The sequence below is a fragment of the Stigmatopora argus genome, chromosome 2, assembly GCF_051989625.1.
Source record: "Stigmatopora argus isolate UIUO_Sarg chromosome 2, RoL_Sarg_1.0, whole genome shotgun sequence".
NCBI lineage: Eukaryota > Metazoa > Chordata > Actinopteri > Syngnathiformes > Syngnathidae > Stigmatopora > Stigmatopora argus.
In genome coordinates, this window is record NC_135388.1 from 13,152,770 (window position 1) to 13,171,348 (window position 18,579).

Below are 18,579 nucleotides of genomic sequence, written 5' to 3' on the forward strand. Positions count from 1 at the left end.
CATTTTTTAAAGATAATTTTAAAAAATGAGTGGATTTAGGGTCACGGTTAAGGTATACCATCTGACTTGGAAAATGTGCATGTGTTGATTGGTTGCCGAGATTTGATTTTGACATTTAGCAAAAGTCAAAGTTAAAATTATATTTAAAAAATGAGTGGATGAATACTTCAGCTGAGATAAACAGCAGTTAGTGAGAAACTTAAATGTTACAACTAAGATCTGCTTAGTAATGCAGATATCCTTTCTCAATGCTTGCACTTTTGCAAGCTGTTCCAAAGGACTTAAAGCAATGGAGACAGCAAATGGGACAATTGGGGTGGAAAAATGTTGGACTCAGAATCCAAATCCTTCAGAAGTGCAGACGTGAAATAAAAGAGCATATGGGTAAAGAGCCACACGCCTTTGGCAATGGTCTTCATTGTTTGTTTTTATATCCACAATGCAGAACATACAAGCTAAAAAAACAAAAAAAGGGTTGCTACTGCAACTGTTCAACAGCCCTGTTCAGAAGAGTCTTTTTAACTACTAATTCAAAATCACATTCCGGAAAAACTTTAATATATATTTGCATATAGCTCCCAATGCTGCATAAATCCAATCAGCCTCTAAGCATTCTGCCCGCTGTCTCTGCATTGATGCGCTCATCTGTTTACGTCCTTTGCGGTTTCTTGTTCACCCCCCACATGCGCCACTGTTGGCGTAAGCTGATGAGAGCTTCTTTTATTGACACATCCTTCTGATCATTCTCTTCTTTTAATCAAGCCTGATAGTGCTTTTTTAATTAAAACATCACAGTTGGTGTTTGATCAACTTAGCTTTTTTGAGAGAACGCGAGGGGGTATGGGGGGAAACAAGAAGCGCTCTGGGATCTTGGAGGGCGTGTGAAGATGACTGATCAGCTTCAATTGAGTCAGTTATACATTCTCTAGCTCTGTTCCTCCCGCTTCTGAGGTTTGAGGAACATACTTCTCTCACCTCCAGAGATCCATACGAGGCAGATTGTATTGGAGTCCTATTGAGCTCCCTGGGGTCAATATGCTGTGATGAAGGCAAATACACTCACCATACAGCCAACATCCCATGGCAAGGGCTGCAAAACTTATCTTTGTACTTAAGAATTTTTTTCATACATTCAATGAAGACTTTCCGAAGGTGCTCCAAATCGTTGAAACACCTTGAAGTCCTGCCTAATCTTTCAAGGATGGGTTGTATGGAAGATGGATGGAATGTGATATTTGGTGTTGAAGTGGTGTTTTGTATGATAAGTATGAGTGAGACAAAGGTGGAAGAATTTGAAATGGTTCTTGCTTTTTAGTAAAAATAAGATACAATGCTTTTGTGATGAGGAAATACTTGATATTTGTGATTCTTATACACATGAATATAATATATAAGTGATTTCATTGATGGAACACGAATTCATTCATTTGCTGAACTGCTTATCCGCACAAGGGTCGCGAGGGTGCTGGAGTCTATCCCAGCTAACTACGGGCACCAGGCAGGGGACACCCTGGATCGGTGGCCAGTCAATCGCATGGCACAAGGAGATGGAAATCCATTCACGCTCACAATCATACCTAGGAAACAGGAGAAAACCACATTTTAGTTCTCATGAAAATGCAACAAAACCAACAGAAATAATAGAAAGTCACATTTTATTAAATTATAAATGTATTTAATGATAAAAAGATAAAAACAAAAGCATTAATAACATGTAAAGAATATGAAATAAACTTTAAGAAAATAACAATTTAATAATAATTAGATACAGTATTTTTTCATCTTAACAAAATTTTCCTATGACTTAAGTGTTGCGTTCAGAGAGAATTAAGTGTTCGTTAGTGTTACAATTCAAGGTTGTAAGACAGTTTCCTTTTGGATACTACTGAAATGTAACTACAATAGGGAGGGTGAGAGAGAACTCTTTCGGGTAAACTTAATGCCAAAGCACCATTTGCTTGTATGTACATAACTATACTTTACATTGAGCACAGCTATAGGAGGCTTAAAAAGTCATTTAATTGCAGTAGGTATGTGAACTTTGATAGTTAAAGTGAAGTCATTTCTTTCACATACATACCGGCCTATCTTTAGTGTTGGTCTTGCCAAAGGCACTGAAGCATTAGTACTTATTCCCACTAATGGTGTGAGTGGATGGAATTATGTGTATACGCAGGGTGGTGGTGATGATGTAGGGGGTCGCAGGCTTTGCTGTATAGACTCATTCAGCGTCCTAATGGAAAGCTATGGGACCTGTGTCCTTAGGCAACAGAGTGACTCACAGGATGACAGAGGCCTCAGTGTGACAGGCCTGACCTATATCTCTATTTGCATAATAGCGGACTGCAAAGAGGAATTGGTATAAAAACATTTTTTTTATCTTTGCATAAAGTGGTTTGTATGTTTTGACGTGAAAAGGAAAGTTCCATCAATGCGTATGTTTGTCGTTTTGTACTTACAATGTTGGGCCAATTAGCTTGGTGGTGTGTATGAGTCAGGAGGAAGAAGGTATTGTATTGCGTTTGTGTGTGCGGTCCCCCTGGCATGTCCCGGATCCCATAGCAGGATACCGAGGCCTTTCTGCCTGGTTTACTGATGAGGCCTGTTCGGCTTCCAGACAATTTAGCAAAGGAAACTGCACAACAAACATAAACAGACAGTGAGCAAGCCAGGCAATAAAAGAGAGCACACACACGATAAAAATAAAAGGTGCAAGCTTGTAGATTTGAGTGTTGTTATTGTAATTTTAGATCATGGATGGCATAAGGAGTCTACGTATACAATTTCTACGCGTTATGTTCCTGATGTCATGGTTATTTACATTTTCAAATACAGTGGCGCCTTGGGATACAAGTTGAATTAAATAGGGATTTTCTTTAACCTCTCGGGGTCAACAAAGGACTGGCATGTTAAGGGAATAAATTTAAGCATGGAAAATACGGATTAATTTGTTAGTACGACTTCATGAATCCCCCAAATCTTTTAAATTAGGTCACTCATATTCCAAGGTGCCACTGTTACACTCTTTCTAGCAACAGTCTGTTACTGTTTTAGCTTTCACTTTTTACCTCCGCAAAGCACAAAGGCGTGAAAGGCAATGAGTAATGTTTTGACAAATGTTTGGTCCCCTGATGCTTGGTCGAGCCATGTTTTCACCAGGTGGTAATGGGTCTTAGTGTGACATGGTACCAATATTTGAGCCGCTCCCTCTGACTGTGTAAAATGAAGACCAAACCGTGGCAATTGTAGCAACTGTGTGTCACTCAGGTGAAGAGAGCTGGGTTACTAAAAGGATGTTGAGGAGAAGAGGGGTAAAACGATGGAATATGTGTTGGAAATTTGGACCAGGCCCAGTGGTTGATGGAGGCTTGGCATGGGCAAACAGAGCATTGCGTGCATGTTTGTTTGTGTTCGTTTTTGGTCAGTGTAGTTCAAAAGCTGAACCGCAACCAAGCTTTGGTAATGATGCAGCCTGCCACAAAAGACTACAATAACCAACAGTCTGTGGTCAGCCAATTACTGTCGGCTGCAATTATATTTCCAATTCAAAAGTAACAAGGAGAAAGTGGCCCAGGTCAACTAATCATTTCGAGCAATTACTTTTAAAACTAATTAGAAAGGGTTTTTTTGGTGTTCGTGTCTGAATTTGGGGGAGGTTTTTGTTTGTTTTTTGTTGCTGTTTCACTTTGTAAAACAACATGAATTGAAAGATCAGCGCAAACAAAGCATCAAGCACAACCGCAGATTTGAGAAACTGTATGGACGTCGGGTCAGTTTTGAGTGAGTGTATTGTACTCAAGTGAATGCAGTTTTCATTCTTTGAAGTGTCTGAAACTCTGGCTCAACTTATAAAATAGATTATTGGGTGCTTGACCGCAGTTAGAGCTTGAGAACTTGCGGAGTGGGTGGGTTGGTACTCAGTCGCAAAAATTATGGGATGTTGGATGCGTTCCATGGGAATTCACAAGAACAAATTAAAAGTCTGCTTAAGAACAGAGCCATCAATCCACTTTCTATAGTGCTTGTCCTCATTAGGTCATGGTGAGTTTAGGTCAGAGGCAAAGTCACTCTCCATAGCCATAGTAAAAGATATAACATCCAGCAATGTATTTGAAAGCATCCCAAGGGTTGTTTATTATTGAGTGAAAGGATCTAATACAATTAATCAAACAAAATAAATGTCCTTTCAATTGAAATTGCTTCATAGAAAAAACATAATATGGCGATTCGTGTGTATACGGCCAGCTGCATAAGAGTATTTTTCGTAAGTGTGTGACAACGTTTCCTATTGTACAATCAGCAAGATGGGCTGTTTCATATTTTATGAGTCTTGGGGTTTCTTTTTATACCATACCAACCTCAGACACGCAAATACCTGCTATACATACAGCTGGTTAAGACACGCACACATTGGTGGTGACTTGCAAATGTAAAAAGCTTGCTAGTGGGAGGTCTCTCTGAGACTAATATCACCTAATAATGTGCAGTGGCATCACTATGATTTGCATAATTCTCTTTGGCACGCTGCGCTAGAACACATGCAAATAGTGTGCTCTGTCTTTACAATTAATTTTACGGACAAAATAGAATGAAATAACATAACATTATAATTATTTAAAATTAATTGGCAAATTCTAATATCTTTATTTGAAAGGTCATTCATGCCCTATGGCTGACTGGCGACCAGTCTAGGGTGTAGTCTGCCTTTCGCCCGAAGTCAGCTGGGATAGTCTCAGGCAACCCTTAAAAGGTACGGAAAATGAATGAATGAATGAATGAAAGGTCATTCATAAAGTAGCCATGTATAGTTAAATGCTTCCAGTTTAGAAATGTTTATTCCGTTTTTTTAAATTTCTTAGATTTATCCCAGGTGGAGTTCCTCAAAGTTCCTTACTGGGCACATTTTTTTTTACTATGATGCCCTTAATAGGTCCAATTTAGACAAATAACAAAAAAAAAAAGAAAATCACATCAAATACATTCTATACTTGACCCTAAATATATGATAAAATTCTGTTTATACATTTAACATATGATGATATGATGAACTCATAAACAGCATTTTCAAATCAAACACAACAAAGGAAAGATTTATTGATAACATATAATTGGGCAGGTGTAGCTAAGATTTTGGGCTTTGCGTGAATATGTTTGATTGGCATATAAAATCAAGAAAAGTGTACTTATTGTGTCTCTTTTAGATTAATATGTGGTTATCATGGAAAATGCTTTACAGAAAAAGAAGCTCCTGGAAACCTGAATTATTCAGTATCTGCTGTAGGCAGTGTCCATACTCCAAACACTTCTATGCGCACACAAACAAGGAAAACCCGTAATGCCCCTGGCAGTTGTCATCCCAGACCACTCCCAATGTAATGATGTCTCATTAATAGACAGCTTACAGCAAAAAGCATAGTGTAACCTCTTCCACTTTTGTGATAACAACGCTGCTTTCGTCTAAAAATGTTTCCTCCCTGCCACATCAAGCACCACTGAATGTGCTACAATACAATATGACTCAGGATTCTAGGGCATTTCAGTTTTTTTCTGGGGAAAATTTAACTTTAAAAAAATATATATATAATGGATATTTTAAAGAACTAATAAAAGTATAAAAGAGTGATACATGTTTTCCCTTTATTAACCACATATATTGTAGAAGAGAAATTTCCAAAGCCCAAGGTAATTAAATTGGGATAATGGAATTTAAGCAGACAATTCTTAGACTTAAACGAGTTAATCCCAATAGAAAGAATCATAAAAAAACAAACACACACACAATTTAGTAAGAGTTGGGAAACACGTAAATAATAATAAACATTTCCCGGAAGTAGGCTAAATAGTATTTAAGACTGGTGTCCAAAAATGGTAATTAAACCAGGATCAAAATATAAATGCACCTAACATGTGGCCAGATTTGCCACAGCAATATTTTTATATTGTTAATATGAAGTATTGTCGTGACCACAAAGCATGATCAAGCGACAGCCTCGGATCCTCTTTTTACCAGCTGTTATTGCCAGTCCCGATGATTCGCTAATATTAACACAGAAATGTGCACCATACATTAAAATTGAGTCTGTGTTCACATCTTCCCCAAGCAACTGCTAACAATGCTGAGAAATAAGATAATTCAGGTTAATAGAAATGATGGCTTTATAACCTTTCCACAACAGGTAAAGTGGTGTATATAATGTGTTCCTGGGCTTTGTGTTCAGTCTTATTACAAATGTGATTGTGTTTCCATAAGCAATGATGCATGGCAGCTTGAGACTCAGAGCAAAACATTAAAATTACAGGAGAATGCACCTTCCTCTCACAGAAATTAGTTTTATGCTGTTGCTAAGCTATAAAGTATTGTTATCATCAAATTGGTAATTGCTAATTACATATAAAAAAATGAATCCACAAATGGAGATTATACTAATCTAATGTGCTAATGGGACTCGATACGTATTTCACATCTTTGTGTAGTTCTTGCTAATAGGATTTAAAATGAGATGCTGAATGCTTCACCAGCTCACTCTCCATTTGATGTTTGTCTCAATCTGTGCCCTGACCCATCCTTGTCGGAGCATCATGGCCATTATGTTCACTGCAAGGGTCTCTGAGCTGGAGATTTCTCTAGTCTAGAGAGTGCAAACTGTAAAGGAAAGCAAATCTGAGGAAGAGGGAGGCATGCGGAGAAGGGGGTTGAAGGGGCACAGCTACAAAAAAATGGGACATGGAGAAGAGGTAGTTTGATTGAAAGTTGTCTGGCCTGGTGCCCACTGAGGTTGTTCCCCCCGTGGACAGTTATTATCAGCAGAAGGACTTCCCCATTGCTTTGGCAGGGAGCGTCTCGGTTCTCTCCCCTGGAGGATGCTATCCTATTTGGGAGTCTTGAATAGGGGTCCCCGCAACCCGTGTGAGTTCTTTTCAGAGGAGAGCTCAGCGGCGTAAACAGGCGTCACGTCAATATCAGCATTTGAGACTTCTCAAGAAGAAATTCATAGGCCTTGTGACCCTGTCACTGACCACCCCCATCTCAAAGAAATATGGCATTGAGCAGGAATTTGAATTGAATACCAATCCTTTTGGAATTATAATCTCTATTCTGTGGAACCTTAAAGGTCAAATTCAATCTGTCCATCTCCATGTTGCTTGCATATGTAATGAATTTATTGCAATGGAAATAATAAACCCTAATTAAGTATACATGCAGCATTTATAATGCCTTAATGGTACAATTACATGTAAACAGTTTTCTTCATAGCATACAATCTACCCCTGAAAAATTGCAATACCAAAAAACAGTGGTGCTTTGAGCTACAAGTTATCAAGCCGTCAGTCAAGCCACTAGTAGGATTCATTCATTCATTCATTTTACGAACCGCTTGATCTCACAAGGGTCACGGGGGGTGCTGAAGCCTATCGCAGATAACTACGGGCACCAGGTAGCGGACACCCTACATTGCCCCTAGTTATGAGTGTGAGCGTGATTAGTTGTCCATCTCCTTGAACCCAACTCATTTCTCGACATACATCAGACCAGATACAGTAGCCCAATGAATAAGCTTTAAACCTTTTAATGATACTCCCATTTGAACTTTAATCTGACAAATTAGACATAAACAATTGTTGGGCGAAAACAATCATATAGCTTTGCCTTAATAAAGTCTATTTAGCGTAAAAAATGGTGTAATGCAAACCAAAACATTGTACAATACCATTGATGAGCTAACAAACAGAATCGAAGTGAGATGAGCTTGTAAACCTTTAAGCAATGGATATTCAAAAATTGAATGGTGGAACAACATGAGCAGACAGACCAATCAAAAGAAATGTCAATTTATATACGTATTGGCTATGTTTCTTATTTGCCATCTTAATGTACATTTTTTTTCTATGAATTTTGTTAACATTTGGATTGGTTTGATCTGTGTTGTTCTGCTCTAACAAACAAAAATCACACTCAATTTAATTAAAACATTGTATTTACTATAACCCAGTTACTTATCTGTGGCTTATGGGAGAAGTTTTGTTTATTGTTGAGTAAACTTTCCCAAAATAATCTTGGATTAAAGAGATCATTTACAGGGCAATAAGTAGAAGATGTTGGCACATATAACCATTCCACAATGTTTTTTTTTAACATGCAGCTCCTGCCTCAGCTATTTGTTTTTATTTATTTATTTTTCTATCACAATTTCAGCAATACATGTTGGGTGTCAGAAACTATTTAAAGTGTGCAGTTAATTTCTAAAGGCATTCAGGGAGCTGCGGTGTCGGCTGATTGGCGTGTTCAATGCGGTGTGTGTAATGCTACTAAATCCACTTTAGTGTGTGAGGGTGTGCGTGTACGTGGGTGGGTGGCATGTTCGATATGAAACTCAAGAGATGCAAAGTATGGGAGTGATATAAATGTGTGTCTGAGGTGTCATAGATGGCTTGCCGCAGATCTTTGCTGTCTTGAGTGCTAACTGCCATCTCCATTCCCAGTGAAGTTGGTACATAGTGTAAAACAAATAATGAAAACATAATACAAGGATTTAAAACTAGGGGCCTTAAAATCGGTCCTCATGGCCCACTCTGGGTCCTGGTTTTTGTTTTAACTGATTCAGCACAGACAATTTAACCAATGATGTTTCTTCTAAAACGTGGTGCACTCAACTGCAATGAGCTGATTACCTTGTAAGACACCAGATTAATGAAATGGTGTCGTCTTATTTGGTTGGAAAGAAATCCTTTATAAAATATTTTGGAGACCCCTGCTATAGAAGATGAAATCCCCCATTTTTTTCCCAAGTAGTTATTTCTAAAGTGGGCATTGCTGTGATAGTGTGGTGTCTAGTCCATCCCACTCATTTCACCATTCACAGCTGCCTAGTGATTGACTGTGAATCAGTCCGAGTTGTAAGATAGCATTCATTCCTAGCCCTTTCCATAGCCCAAATAGGCTAAGCCTTAGAGAAAATTGAATTCAGAGACATCTCTTGCAGGGATGGTTACACTAAATTGCACCAGAAGAAATGTCACATTACCAGAAAATGATTTGCAAGCCATTCCATTCCATGCTGAATACAGTGACTCTATGCTCACACACCTGGATCCTCAAGCCCTACCTATGCAGCCATCTGGGTAAATAGTTGCTTTTGTAAGTGCTGGCCATTGTGTCTTAATGTGGTTAGATGGGATAAACACGGTGCACCGCTTCCCCTGGTGAAGACCTGGAGTCGTGTTGTGTATTGTAGGCCTGTTTACTACTCGTTTTAACCATACCACCCTTTTAGTTCCTGTAGCCAATAGTTGGCCATGAGTGGATCATGCAGCAGCCATTACCCTTTCACTCTCTCTTACACACATACACATAAGCACACATGCACACAGGTCTCTTCTTCACTCTCAATTTAACCCTGGTGTGTGATGGGGCCCACACTTAGGCTCCTTGCGGGTGTTAATGGCCAATGGAGCAGATATCGTAATGAGTGATCAATCTAGTCGCTTGTCGTCATTGCAACACATTAGCCATTCATACAGATTCAGTCCACTTGCCCGAGCAGAAGATTTGGATGCATATTTTATGTTTATCTATTACCCATCTCATCTAGGCGGACCCGCTCATAAAGCAAAGAAGTTGAAAAGGTGGCAAAGTCGACGACAAAATGCCCGACAAAGGCGATTCATCTAGGAATGACGGGGAAAGTTATTACTCCAATCTTTTGAAACTTCCTTACAATTAAGGTGAATTGAAAAAGCTCACCTCGCAAAAAGCGTGGCAAGAGATGAAAGTGAGCATATAATGTGCCTGGTGGAGAAAGACAGCAAGAACCCTGGGAGATGAGCAGAGTGTCTGCTTTTAAGTAGCTCAATCATGCACCTGTCACCCCGCTTCCTCATGTCCACGTCCGTGTTTACCAAAATGAGCTCTGACAGAAGACATCAGCGCTGGTTTGTGTGCAAACAGCTTACGTGGACTGCCTCATGGAGCCCGCCACGTCTTGCACCCTAATGCATTTTTTAGCTTTCGCCATCATGCGAGATCTCATTTGAGGCTATTTAAAGCCGGAGGAACTTACACTCTTCCGGATGAGGGGGGTGGTAATTTGGTGTGGGTTTGCTGAGACAGCATGAGAACGAGACATGCTGCATGTAGACTAATGTGGCAGCAGCTTAGCATGTCACTGTGGCATTTGTCATTATTACCTGAATACATTTGTCGCAAAACCACACACTCGTACCCGCGCTGAACTCACAAGTGGCGCCGCCGTACATGCCGAGCCAGCCGAGCAAAGTCTGAAAGCAGGTTTCAGGCAAGGCTGGTTCCAATTCAACTGTAATAAATGGGCAGATAAGACAATCAGTGCACATGATGACACAGTGCAGTGTTATCTTGTCACACCAGCACTCTACCAGTTGCAGTCATGATGTCTTTAAGTGAAGAAAAATCTTAAACTCAACGGGGGTCCGTCAATAGGAACAAAAATAAACTTTTAAGGTTTACTTACATCTTAGGCTCTGTAAAAATCGGCTGTAGCTACATTTGAGGGGAGTTGCTCTGTAGTGCTGTAGTGTGGTGAGAAACGTGCGTCTGTTTTTCCGCAGAAGTAGAGTGCCCATGTTACCGCATCTCCAGGATGCAACAATGAGTCTAATTGTTGTTCCTCTCACTTGTACAGTGCACATGATGTGGCTATTATCGCATCCCTCCCTCTCCCGGCCCCCCAAGCCGGCTCGCTCTCAATGTTAGAACAACCGCCGCTCTGCACGCAAAGCTTCCAACAATGGCAAACTAAAAGCAATGGTCCGAGACAACATCTGCTCACCAGCCATAGACATCTGTGTATTCTAGATACAGGTATACTGTTTGAGTAGCTACAATTTCTTGAGTATGTATGTTATTGCAGTTTGTTTGCAGTGTTGTGAAACTACCATTGATCCTATTAAGAGCTGTTTCAGATATGTTTCTCCTTAATGTAACAAACGCAGGTAATTGTAATATTAGAAGCGGCTTTCAGAATTAAGCAATACAGTGCTACAGTTATACATAAAATACACACACAACACATACACGTATTGTTGAGTGAAAACCTTTTTATCGTTGGTTTTTAAAAAGGAGATGTGTTTAATGATGTGGATAAAACACAATAGGCTGTGAATTAATTTTTCTCAACTTTGTTTTCCAATCTTTAACTCCTTGATTTTATGAATACACAAATTTACTGAGAGAAAATTTCCACGGTAATTGTTTTTTTCAGAGCAGGGTTGAATAATCTTCCATTTAAATGGACATCGTTTTTCAATCAATGATAAAAAGTAGCATTCTCATACTTTAGTCCTATACAGTATAATTCATCCTGTACAGATACAGAGATAATTTTTCAAAATGTGTATTTTTGTCTTCTCTTCAAAAAGTGAAAATATGTCTCTAATAGGACTTTTTCTTAAATTCAAAAGAACATTTTAAAGCAGAACCTAGATGTAGAAGTTCATATGGCAATACTCCCATCTAGAGGCGTATTGAGAAACAGTAAGAAACAAGTTACCAATAATCATTCTTCAGTTCACCACAGAACCAGTACACTCACGCACTGTCCAAAATCTATCATTGTTGCTCTTCTCAAAAGGCTCTATTGTGCCTACATCAGGTGGGTCCTCATTCACCAGATTCCCATCTGGCCCTGCAGAAGTAAGCCAACACATGCTGCTCACATGTGATTTCACAGGGACGTAACCGTGGGACAGGACTTTAAAGACAAGAATTAGATAGGCCGAATCAGGACTCACCTGTGAACCAGAAAGGCCTCGTTCAGGTGGGACCTGTCTCGACCTGCTGCCACATGGATCCAGTGCTCGAAAAGGTGGGGATGAGGTGGCCATCTGCGGTGTAGGCCATGTTTGTATTATTTGTATACCTCTGACCTTGCTAGACTACTGGACTTCATGTGAATTCATTTAGCGGTTGAAATTTTCAAACTACTATATTAGACCTACGGTTTATAATATCATGCAGCATTTAATGAACTGTTTTTAGAAGTCATTGGTGTTTTTTTCCTTCTTTTTCTTCCTGTTAGATGCTTTCATTAGTGTTTTTCTATCAAGAAAAGATTTATGATGATGGTGTAGTGGTTCACTTGCCTGGTTCCATGCAGGCAGGCGCAAGCTCGATTCTCACTGGTGGTGGTATAGTTGTGAATGTGAATGGTCGTTTGTCTCTCTGTGCCCTACGGCTCTGGCAACCCCCGCAATCCTTACGAGGATCCGCAGTACGGGAAATGAATGTATGAATGATGAATGAAAAGATTTATATGTAAAAATGAAAACACATTCCAACATGAAATGTCTAACTTGTTCATATTTTATTAAAAATCGTATCTTCGTTTTGTAGAACTGAGATTTGTTTCTGTGTTACTGCAATTGTGACACAATATTTAAGACTTAAATACTTACTGTGATGGTCTATAATATTGATAGAAACCATGTGTGCATTACCAAGAAACTTGCTGTTTCTCGTTGTGTTTAATGATCCTTTTCACAGTCACTCGTGCTTTAAAGTAATCAGACAAAGAGGATTTATTAGACAAGATGTTTTAACACAGTCATGTAAATCAATGTCATCTCCAGCTATTGAACATGCTTCCTCGTAGAACATAACATATATTTAATATACTGGGATAATTCAAAAGCACGTACGAAACAACAGTCAAACTATTCGGTGCAATTACTGTCCCTACAGATTTATGGCTTCATAACAAACATATTAAAGATCTTTCGACAATGACAAAAACAATGATTGGGATGTGATCGTCAAGAATTGTCCTACACTCAAAGGTCAGCTGCTACTCCAATTGAAAGAATAAGTCAAAACAAAATCAGACATGCTAATCGCAATAAGAATATGTACCTACTGTGACAGCCAATGACCTTTGCCGATTAAATCAAAGAGCCGGTTGCGTTGAAACATACAAAGAAATGCCTGTACACATACCTCAGGAGAGAATCTGAACGTTTAATTGGGACTTAATTTCGATAAAGGCCTGAGGGGCTTGTTTGGCTAGCTGGTTTGTGTCTCTTTTCCCACTCCCCATTATCATTTAGATGATGCTCGTTGTGAGGGGGTTTAGAGTGATTAACAGGATGTCCAGGGGTTTTATCCCCATTGGAGAATAGGTCATAATAACTACTTTAAAAAGGAGTGAAATGATGTTTCAGTCAATACCATAGCAACCATACCACTTATTTTTTTAAAATAATATTTGTTATATGGTGGCAGCTAAACTCAACTCACATCAAACAAGGGAGCAGTTTGACTTTTGCTGGACTTAATAGTCATTTATATAGTATTTTGAGTTTAGGCGTAGTCACTGAAGTGAATAAAGATCATCATTATCATCAATTCTTTATTGCAAAATCAGGTCCATTTAAAGAAAACTGAATATAATCAAAGAAAAAAAAGATTACATACTCAAATGTAAAATGAAAATGTATGCAAAGTATATCAGCAAAGCTGTCATATCAACTGAATTCATGTGTTTTGAACTTTGTGGCATTTACATGTTCGCCCCGTTCTTGCGTGGGTTTTCTTTGGGTACTCTGGTTTCCTGTAACATCCCAAAAAACATGGATGGTAGGACGGTTGAACCGTCTGAATCAGGGGTGCCCACGTGTCTATGGAACAAAAAGCTGCACCCGCAGCGGCCCTCCAAGACCGCTTTGCCCACCCTTGAATTCTAACCCTAACAACAAAGTAGATCTCAGAGCAAAAAAAGTGTGAGCGTCCATATGTTGTTCATCTCATTGTGTCCTGCGATTAGTTGTCAACCGATTCAGGCCGTTCCCCGTCAACTTTCCATAGTTGTTGGATAAGCAGAACATAAAATGAATGAATGCCTCAGATTCAAACCATCTTTTCACGATGGAACACCACATTACCACAATTAATCATCATCATTGAACCCTGTGAGTTAACAATACACATAAAATGGGCACAGGCTGTATGGTTGTAGAAAAGTCCGTTGACCCTGACGTTCAATTTAAGCAACACCAGTTTAAAGTCCTGTTGACAGAAGTGGGAGGCGAGAAGAGAAAGAGGATATGACATGAGGAGAAATCGGCTCCTTCTGTTGCTTGTCACTCCGGATTATTGAAGACTAACCCAACATGCACCTGGGGGAATCAGTGTCTGTCCACCCGGGTCGCTCGTGTCTCATGTTGAGCCACACACACACACACATGCACGCACGCACATACATAAACACACACATTCACTGCCTTCCTTCTCAACATACGCAAATGTGCACTTATTCGCTCTTCCCCCTCTCCTTCCATTGTTTTGTAAGCGTTTGGGCTCCAACGGGTCATATATGTCAGCCCATGTATGTTTCCACATATGTGTACATGTGTGAGCAGATGTTTGCTCGGGGCGCTCTGGCATGTCCGTCCCTGCTAGCTCAATAGAAATGTGGGACAAACTTGAGATCACCAAGGAAGTTTGCTTCGCAACGTATTCAGCATCTAAATGAGCTTTCATTTCATCTCTGCTGCGTCATTCTGTCCTCATTTTTGGAAGAGGTGGGGGTTAATTATTCATTCCATGGCAATTTATTATAATTTGCATTATTTCTACGTGTTCACAGAGGAGGAAAAATACATCTGTTAATACTGCCAGCTCCTTGATAATGTCCTTGCAGAGTGTGCATCTCCCCTCTATGCGATATTAATAAGTCCTCGAAACACAGCTCTAGTTATTACAGTTATTTATACATTTTACTCCACAAAGCCAGTCTCGCACACCTCAGTGAGCACCAGATATATTTTGTCAAACTCTTTCATGATAATTCAATGAACCGTGACCTTTGGATGACAATTAATGCCAAATGTATTCCCACAATGTTCATTTATTATGAGCTAATTTTACCTCGCCTGCATTTTCTCCTGTGTGCGTGCTCCTGCAAGTCTTGTCCAAATGAGCTCTTTATCATTAGCCTTACCAGGACAAAGGCCTGGCTGTCCACTCACTGCTAAAAGTCAGCTTTAAAATCCTAATGAATATGTTTGTGACAAGCAGGATCTATTAACTGCCTTTCATGATTAGCGGTTATGATCTAAAAATACAAAAGCTCGAGAGGAGCATTTGTTATCGGGACATAAATGATGTAAAGCGATGCTGTTTATAACAAGTATAGCTAAACTAATGGACAAACAAACTTTCATCGATTCATTTGAAGACATGATTGAACCAAAGGAAATTGTCTCAAATTCTTGCCTCACTAAGCTTTTTATTTTTAAGCTGTATAAGTCTGGCATGGATGCTTTTCTTAGACGATCATCAAAAGATCTAAGAAATATTCCATTATTGTATGAAGCCAACACCTCCTCCACACCCGTTTCCCAAATGTTTCCAGTCTATCATACATCCCCCCCTTACTGGGATCAGTGGGGCCATCACGCGCACACCTTTGATGTCTCCCAGAGTTAAGCTGGTTTTGAAGTCAGATTAGTGAATTGTAAACACCCCTTTTAGACCCTTAGACTCTCTGTGTAGAGTCAGGGAGAGAAAGAGTTGTGGGATTAACCCATACACTACAGCTCAAACGTCAATCTTGAATCAGGCTACTCAATGCTCAATTGAAATCCTTCACCTATCCGACCCAAAGGGTTTGCCTTGTTTTTACATCCAATATGAAATGGCCCGGGTGTGTGGTATTATTACATTGTTTACTAGCTATAACTCATTTCCATGCAAACTTAATGAAGGCGTGATCATTTATAATGCATTCAGTTAACATGGAACATCATTTTCTGTGAACGAGATTGCCAAATAACTATTGAAAAGTTGAAGACTTTTGCTTTGACATTATTTCTAAATGGGTTGGACTCTGTTCCATGTTTCATTTTGATTTTCGATTTGATCACTTTCAGTTGCTATGCTGGCCGTATAATGTAAAAAGTCACATCATTCTTTGAAAAGCCTGTGTAAGACTTGTGTTAGTGAAATAAATAGCCTGGTTGTGTATTGTAAATAATTTGTGTTTTACTGCAGCAATTATTCTCCCTACGGAGAATAAAGATCCGTCTAGAATGGTGGCAATTATCAAGATATACAGTAGATCTCGGTCCTTTGTATGGAATCTATTGCCTATTTCTTATTAGTCTCAATGGCTTAGAGTTCACAAGAAGTTGCAGAAACTGTTGCTGGCTCCAATACAAAACAAACTTTTGAAACAATTCACTTTTTTTAAACATTTCAACCTTTGACTGAGGTCTGTATTCAGTGCTGTTCTAGTTTTTTTCTTCCTCGGGATGCTATGGAGATGGCCAGATTGAAGCAGACAGTGTGTCCAACACACACAACTATGCTTTTCCTATGGACACACGTGTACGGTGGAGAGGGCAGTGTTTTTCAGCTCGAGAAGCCCGTCTGTCTCTTTCACATTCCATTAGTTCCTGGAGCTACATCAGAGGGCAAAGGGAGTGCGCAGGCATTCCTGCAAGACGCAGATGCCAGGATCAAAAGTCAGACTGGCTCCTGTACGCAGCGGGGGAGGAAGACGCAGAAGTAAGAAAAATTACAGAGAGTTTAGCCCGGCCTCAACTTCTTGCATCGTGTTGAAAACCCAGAAATCCCCTTCTTCAACAAATGCCAACAAGGGCCACGTGTTCACCCCGCCGCACCTGTGTTATGTTGTGTGTGTTTACTCTTCTTAGGGCCATGGCGGCCATCTTTAGTTACCGCTCTGATGCCAGGATTGATGGGAAATCATGCACCATGCTGCCTACATCTTGCGCCTTGTTTCAGTTATTAAAAGGCTTGGGACCAGATGGCATTTGTGCATGTCTGTGTGTCTTTTTCTCCCCATGTGTGTGTGCGTGTGTGTGTGTGTGTCTCCAGGTCTAACGCTTTGGCTCCAGGCTCTTCAGAACTGGCACAAGCCCAACTGGGTCATCCATGCAAAGACTCCCTCTCACTCCTCATCACCATGAGCGCATCTGTGTATGCTTGTATATATGTGTTTGTGTGTACTCTAAAGGAACACATTCTAGGAGGGAGGAGGTCGCAATGCATATTGCTTCCAATCCTTGACAAAACATAAAATGCGCCCATGCATCTGACAGTCTCTCTTGGGTTTTTTTTTTTGCATGTGTGTATGTTTTTTAATCTCTTCTTCCTCTCATGTCAAGCCAGGTGAATACTCAGTCAAGTGATTATCCCATGCCCCTCCCCTCTTACTCTCACCTAATAATTTAGGGCGACGGGAGGAAAGGATCTTGGAGATTTCAAATGGGAGAAGTAGGCGTAAGGGTGCGTGCATATATAGAAGGATGCTGCATGGGATGGAGGGAAAAGTCTATCAGTGTAGGAACGGGATACAAAAAAGAAAGAATGAGGACAGAAGAAAGAGCCACAGGCCCAGTGAAGCCGTCAAGACAGCCATGGGACAAAACGGAAGACTATTTGATCTTTGCTCACATGTTCAACTCAAACATTTGCACATCATTCTAACACTGACTAGACCCGAGAGCCCAGACTTAGCTCAGAGCAACACTGCAGCATCTATATCTATCATATTGTATGGATATCAGTTTGAATTTTAATATTAGAATTTGACCTGCAGGAGTCTGCTTCGAGCATTCATTCCATGTTGACTCAGGACTCGCTTGTTGTCAGCTTTTGTTCATAATTCCAGCAGTTATTTTCAAACAGATTTGATGTGTTTAAAGGAAATCATCAAAAATAACTTCACATCAACTTTAAGTGAGCTGTTATATTAACAACAAGTTAAAATAAGTTTAACTCTTCATTTTTGGCATGCATCGTAAACAAAATCTGATTATATCATAATACAGTACCATTAATATTATTAATTTGAATCTGATAGGAAATTGGAGTACCTGGAGAAGATGCAAACTTTACACCGGAACCCTTAATCTCAGAGCAGTGAGGTGACCGAGTCAACCACTAACCACTGCGCCTCCAGTGTTTTCATTATATTCCTCCTTTTATCTCCCACAGTTTTTGTCATTGTTCTCTTTTGGGGAGCATACTTCCTCTCAGATCACTCACGAACTGTCTAATGATGGTAATTTCACGCAGGTCCGATTGTGAGCTGATGTAGTGAGGCCCTCCTTCCTGCTGTTCCTGACGAGGCCTGGTGGGAAATTGCCCAGCATCCTCTTCCGTAGCTCGCTGTTCAGTTGTAATAAGCTAGTAAGCCCTGCGTGCTTCCAAACACACACTGACACACACCTCTGACTATTTGCATTAATTACACATGCAGCTGTGCAGGCCCTGCCTTGCTTTCCGGGTCACTTTGGGTATCAACTCTAAGACCAACAAGAGGTAACAGCAGACACAACAGCACATAATGGGAGTCCTCTCAAGTAAAAAGCTCTTTTTCCTATCCATCCATTCATCACTCACCCGCCTCTTCTGTGACTGTCCTGACATGTGCCAGAGTCTGCCCGGGGTTCCCTGAGTGACGCGGTCAAAGCCACAGGGGCCCACCAGGGTGCCACCATTGGGAAAGGGGATGCTGATGGGGACTTTGGAGGGGGGGTGCTCCATGTTGCTGTGGCATGTCATCTCCGCAGCGAAGCTGT

General features: G+C 40.1%; 2 long non-coding RNA genes across 2 annotated transcripts; one reads left to right on the forward strand and one right to left on the reverse strand.

Moving 5' to 3' along the window:
* Positions 1–74: 74 nt before the first annotated feature.
* LOC144068543 (uncharacterized) lies at positions 75–10,676 on the reverse strand. The gene is made up of 3 exons (XR_013298196.1): positions 10,488–10,676; positions 10,186–10,313; positions 75–1,577 (listed from the first exon to the last, which is right to left on the reverse strand). It is a non-coding gene; the product is annotated as an uncharacterized LOC144068543 (long non-coding RNA).
* Positions 10,677–11,670: 994 nt separating this feature from the next.
* Positions 11,671–18,308, forward strand: LOC144090531 (uncharacterized). The gene is made up of 3 exons (XR_013305426.1): positions 11,671–11,840; positions 18,074–18,187; positions 18,258–18,308. It is a non-coding gene; the product is annotated as an uncharacterized LOC144090531 (long non-coding RNA).
* Positions 18,309–18,579: the final 271 nt, after the last annotated feature.